The following is a 6381-nucleotide window of genomic DNA, read 5'->3' as shown; positions in this document are numbered from 1 at the left end:
GATTTGTGTTTCCCTGATGAGGAGCGACGTTGAGCATCTTTTCATGTGCCTGTTGGCCATCCGGATGTCTTCTTTAGAGAAGTGTCTATTCATGTTTTCTGCCCATTTCTTCACTGGGTTATTTGTTTTTCGGGTGTGGAGTTTGATGAGCTCTTTATAGATTTTGGATACTAGCCCTTTGTCTGATATGTCATTTGCAAATATCTTTTCCCATTTCGTTGGTTGCCTTTTAGTTTTGTTGGTTGTTTCCTTTGCTGTGCAGAAGCTTTTTATCATCATAAGGTCCCAGTAGTTCATTTTTGCTTTTAATTCCCTTGCCTTTGGGATGTGTCAAGTAAGAAATTGCTACGGCTGAGGTCAGAGAGGTCTTTTCCTGGTTTCTCCTCTAGGGTTTTGATGGTTTCCTGTCTCACATTCAGGTCCTTTATCCATTTTGAGTTTATTTTTGTGAATGGTGTAAGAAAGTGGTCTAGTTTCAATCTTCTGCATGTTGCTGTCCAGTTCTCCCAGCACCATTTGTTAAAGAGACTGTCTTTTTTCCATTAGATGTTCTTTCCTGCTTTGTCAAAGATTAGTTGGCCGTACGTTTGTGGGTCTAGTTCTGGGGTTTCTATTCTATTCCATTGGTCTATGTGTCTGTTTTTGTGCCATATCCTAAGATTTTAAAACTTTGTATTCTTACTGTTTGATGAGAGATTCCACCATTGATTAAGGAATTAAAATCATCAGTGAAAACCTGCTTGGGATGTTCATGGGAGACTATTATAGTTCTCTGATGGTTGTGGGAGGGACATCTTTGGAGATTAGCTACCACAGAGGCCAGGAAGCTGCCTTCTCAGTTTGATAGATTCTACCAGGAATCTTGGATAAGTGAGGAGGTGAGAATCTGAGCTGAGGGAAAACTACATTAAAGATAGTTTATGGGCGCCTGGGTGACTCAGTAGGTGAAGCATCTGACCGGCTCAGGTCATGATCTTGTGGTTTGTAAGTTCCAGCCCCACATCAGGTTCTGTCCTGATAGCTCAGAGCCTGAAGCCTGCTTCGGATGCTGTGGCTCCCTCTGTCTCTGCCTGTCCCCTGCTTGTGCTCTGTCTCTCTCTCTCTCTCTCTCTCTCACTCTCAAAAATAAATAAACATTAAAAAAAATTTTTAAACGATAGTTTATAAATAATTTTTTAAAAATCAACTGTTGCAAATATCAGAGGACGTCTCTGGGTATAGTTCTTTGGGTCTCTAACTGTTGTATATTTGGGAGCATGGTTGATCACACAGCCATTTACTTCCATTGATTTTACTTTAGCTATCATTGGGTATGACGGCTTAATAGCCAAGTGCCTTCCATCTAGTTACACTGTTTCATTTTATTGTACAAGGTTGGCAATGTACCTTAGCACATTTACATTTCCCAGGAACTCTTTAGGGGGAAAAAAACCTGTTCACTTTTGTGTAATGTCTCAGATTTATTTGCTCGCAGAAGCTGTTTATGGAAAACAAATATTTTTTTTAGAAAAAGCTATGTAACTAATAGAAATATAAGATTTTTTAATGTTCATCAGAGCCTTTATTGTAAAACCATCTGAAGTTTAGGTAACCGTGAACTCTTAGAATAACTTTCAATTCTACTTGGCTTAAAAGACTGCTCTGTTGTAGCCAACTACCTTTTGAACTTAGTAATTTGATACAGGTTTTTAGTGACACAGGTAAATATTCTCCTACCACTGCAATAAGATGGTAAATATTATCCTCTATATTGATGACAGGGTCCTGCTTTCATATTCCAAGTCATAAATCTACCTCTAACTAGTCTTTTTTCCAAAGGCATCTTTATTCTCAAGTGACAATTGTTTTGCAATAAAATTCTCTTCAGCATGTGAAATGATAGTATACTTTGCAGAAATCAACTCATTTAATTCACTAGGTCTTTATCTTGGTGACCACATTAAAATATGCTCTCTTCAAAATTTAAGTTTTATGAGAATCATATTAAGGTCTTGTTAGGCTAGAAGACACTTATGACTAAAAAAAAAGAAAAAGAGCAAAGTATCTGCATCTTTCACTATTCAAAATACTGAGTTCAGTTCTGATGATGCATTTTGAAAGTAACATTGACAAACTAAGATATAATCAGAATAAATTTATGATGATAATGGTCTTAGAAATGCATCTTCATCCAAAATATTAGAAAAGAAGAAAGGTATTTGGAGGGCAGTCAACGAAAGAAGGATTACATGTTTTGTCATTGCTTCAGAAAATGTCTAAAACCAACTCTTACAAATTGTATAATTTGAACTCACACAAAATTATTTCCTATGCATTAAAATTTTCTATATTATATTATATTGCATTATAAAGAAATGAGTTCCTTGCCACTGGGAATTTTTAAACAGCTGTTGAATAATGTAAATCAGTAATTCTGTCTATACTAGAATCTCTCAATGCATTTTATAGAAAATTAGTTTTTTGTAATGTTAATGAGTGTTAGTCTTGAAAGAAAAGATTCTGTAGTCAAGTTTGGATTAAATAAAGTTAAACAGGTTTATTTCCTAAAGAAGTTCTTAGGTACTTTATTTGCTTATATGGTTTGTGAGTCTGAGGACATAATTTCCTTGACTAGATCAGCATTTCTTCTTGCAGGTTTGCATATCATGGAACACAATTTGGGAAAACTTGGGTAATTATGTTGATCTCTAAAGTAATGCTACTTAAAATGTGGACTGATGCCCAGTCCATAAGTTGCTTATTACAGATTTGTAACAAGATAAATCAGCAATTGAAAGTAATCAATTAAAATCTTCTGCAGCAATTACACATAACCATGACATCCAAGTAGATGATTAGTAGACCTGTTATGCCGATTAAGTATCTGCCAGTTTGGGTATTACTTGGCTTTTGTGGGGATTCATGTGATATACACTGCAGATGAGTCATGCTCAGTAGGTTTATTCAATGGTCCTTGGAGACTGAAAGAAAAAGTTGTGTTCTTTACCATAGGTAGTTTGAGAAGCACTGCTCTGAAGTTCCATTTGTTTTCTAAGAGTCTGTTCCTCTCTTAACAGTTAATAGTGTCCTTTCTCATTTAAAAGTTTATAATTTATTTTTTAAAAATGTTTATTTTTGAAAGAGAGAGAAAAACAAGAGGGAGATGGGCAGAGAGAGAGACAGAGAGTCACAAGCAGACTCTGCACTGTCACTACAGAGCCCGATGTGGGGCTTGAACTCACAAAACTGTGAGATCATGACCTGAGCCAAAGTCAAGAGTTGGATGCTTAACCGACTGAGCCACCAGGTGCCACAAAATTTTATAATGTACTTAATATTCAACTATTATATAAAGTATATAAGACACAGTCAATTACAGAATTAAGTTTAAATGCAGCAGGGTATGATTTTCATTTACCCCTAAGGAATACATTTACAGCACTGTATGTAAAAAATCTGCATGTAAGTGGACTTATGTAGTTGAAACCTGTGTCATGCAAGGGTCAGCTATATTCTCTTGTTTTATTAAGTGATAATTTCTGTTCTGAATTGCACATTCAAAAGCCATAACTGGAGCTCATGTTTTCACATAACCATGGACATCTTTTATTATGTTTGATAGAAGTCTTGAATATTTTTGTTATTTTTAGATTTCTGCTTTCTTAAAAACTTCTCAAAATATTCTCATTAATCTCATATTCTGTGATATTATTTCTCAATTTTTTATATAAATGAAGCTGAGTTTAGCTGTGAGATGGACAGTTATACTATAGCATAGACAGTCTGTGCCTCTTTGCCATCTTTTGGATTAGATAAATTTTTCTGCTATTAAGGTAATCAAAGATTTGAATGAAGATTACATATTTATAACTTCTAGAAGTATCTAGTTTCTGAATCAAGGACTTTCATCTTATTATGCTTCATAAATGACAGACTGTAGTCTATGGGCCAATGAATATAGCAGTTCCTGTAAAGAAATGGAACAAAGGATTTAAAACACATACATGTGCATGTATGCACTGTTATGATACAACATCATGAAGTAAAGAGGTGGAAAAAAATTAAAGTTGGATATCAGGATGCTTGCCACTAGCTAATTGTAAAATTTTAATCATGTCTTCTCTAAACCCAGTTTTCTAATCTGTCAGTAGAGGTGTTGATAACCCTCCCCTTCCCAACCCCATCCACACACTGCCCTCATAAATCTCTAGGAGAATAAAATTTTTTAAAAATGTGTGAAATGCTTTAGAATAATGCAAAACAACATGGCTGTGCCTTGATAATTTTCCAGTAATTCAAAGGTAAATGTGCTCTTCTTTATAGTTTGCCGTACTTTCAAGGTATGGTTAAGCAAACACAGATGAGCTTGGTGTTTGAAGTGTCTAATACCAAACCAGACAGACTTCATGTTGTTACTAGTCAAAAACGATGATGTGGTATAGAAAAGTATGAGTTGAAAAGATTTGAATTCAAATTTTGGCTCTTGTATTAATTCTTCCTCTGAAGATTTCCAATTTATTAGACTTTTTGAAGCTCCAATTTTCCCATGTGTAAAAATTAGAGAAAGGGAATAAGTTATATCCAGGGCTCTTTCTATCTTTAGCAGATCTTGAGTTAGAAATCCAGACTTACTACAAAATAATAAAAACATGGACCACAAGATGGCGTTTGTAGATAATGAGTCCTTTTGCATTAACTCTGTTGGTCTTTGAAGTATTTGCAGGATTTACAAATTGAGCTTATTACTTATATTCTTGACAGATATGTAAAAGTTTTAGAAAAAATAGGCAAAATCTGTTATTTTTAAGTTTTTGATAGTTCTAAAATTACAAATTGGCAGATGATTCCAAGAAGCTGAATTTAGACTTTTCCAAAAATGAAATATAATGGGTACCATTAAGCTATTACAAAATAATAGAAGTTGCTTTCCTCTAGCAACATCATCTCTAATTTCTTTCTGGATTGATTACATCCACAATGTAAAATATACACTTCTTACAACTTTTCATTACTGTTTTGAGTCTTAGGTTTAGGTGGTAAAAAAGCAGTTATTGAAATGTTGCACATCCAAGTGGCCTAGTACATAGATGTTTACATATTTGAGCTTCAGTATTTCCTCAAATGTAGGTGATGTCATTTGTGCCCAAGATCATTTGACACAGCATTAGAATACATAGAGGACACCCAGTCATATTTCTCATTTTTAATTTATTAAAAGACATGCAATTCTCATGGTACTGTCTAAAAGATATTTTTAGATTAGTGGGAAAAAACTAGAAGCATGACAACTTTTGGTTTAATGTGGAAATTTCTGGTTTTAAAAATATATAGTAAGATTTGACTCATCACATTTTCTAATAGCTTTCATTGTTATTTTAGGCAAATTTATGGTTATTTTACTGTATTATTATAGAAATATATAAATAATGTTTTCTTAATTGACTTATGTGATAATTTGGATAAAACTAAATTTTCTATTAGCTGTTCCAAAAACATGGTGGTGGCATTATGGATGGAGACATCAAACTTTATGTTGACATTATTGCATATTGTCTAAGAGCATGGCTTTGGACAGGCAGAAGTTGTAACTTCGAACTGAGAGACCTTGAGGATTTTATTTTAGTGAGCCTCAATATCCCTGTCTATGACATGCTGAAAATAATAGTACCAACATCACAGATTTGTTTGGGTATTAAAATATATATATGTAATATGTATTTTCTCATTAACTTATGAAGCATCTCTTTGGAAATTAGTTATAATGGTAATTATCTGAGGTAATTATGCTGAGGAAAGAGGTAAAATTTTGTTTGATGCATTTCCACACTGTGTCAAGCCAAAGAGAACAAGACAGAATTATAAATTGTATGTAATCTCATTTCTCAACATCTTGTTGGCTACAGTTAGCCCCTGGAAGAATTCTTTTTTAGTTCTAGGATGACACTTAATGGATACACATAGACCAAGCCCCTTATTTTGTGAATGAGTAAACAAGTCCAGAGCAGTGAAGATATCTGCCTGAAGTCACATTGTAGGACAGAATCCCTTCATACCCCGCCCCCCAGCTTGAGAAAATACTGATTCTTAAATGTACGGGCTTTCATTGGAAGCTATATTGTATCTATTGAAACACCATTTTTGTCATCATTTATTCTCTGGAAAAGTTGGTCACTTCTGCTTATAGGATTGCTACCCACTTACAAGAACTGAAGAATCAGTTATCTTTTCTAATGGCATAGTGTCATCACCATCTTTGCTGAAGTAGCAACAGATTTACTTTCAAAACTAGCTTTGGAATTAAAAGTTATTTTCTATCGGTTCCGGAAGATGGCGGCGTAGGAGGACGCGGGGCTCACAACGCGTCCTGCCGATCACTTAGATTCCACCTACACCTGCCTAAAG

The sequence above is a fragment of the Panthera uncia genome (assembly GCF_023721935.1).
Source record: "Panthera uncia isolate 11264 chromosome C1 unlocalized genomic scaffold, Puncia_PCG_1.0 HiC_scaffold_4, whole genome shotgun sequence".
Taxonomy (NCBI): domain Eukaryota; kingdom Metazoa; phylum Chordata; class Mammalia; order Carnivora; family Felidae; genus Panthera; species Panthera uncia.
The sequence above is the reverse complement of the archived record's forward strand: the minus strand, read 5'-3'. Positions refer to the sequence as shown.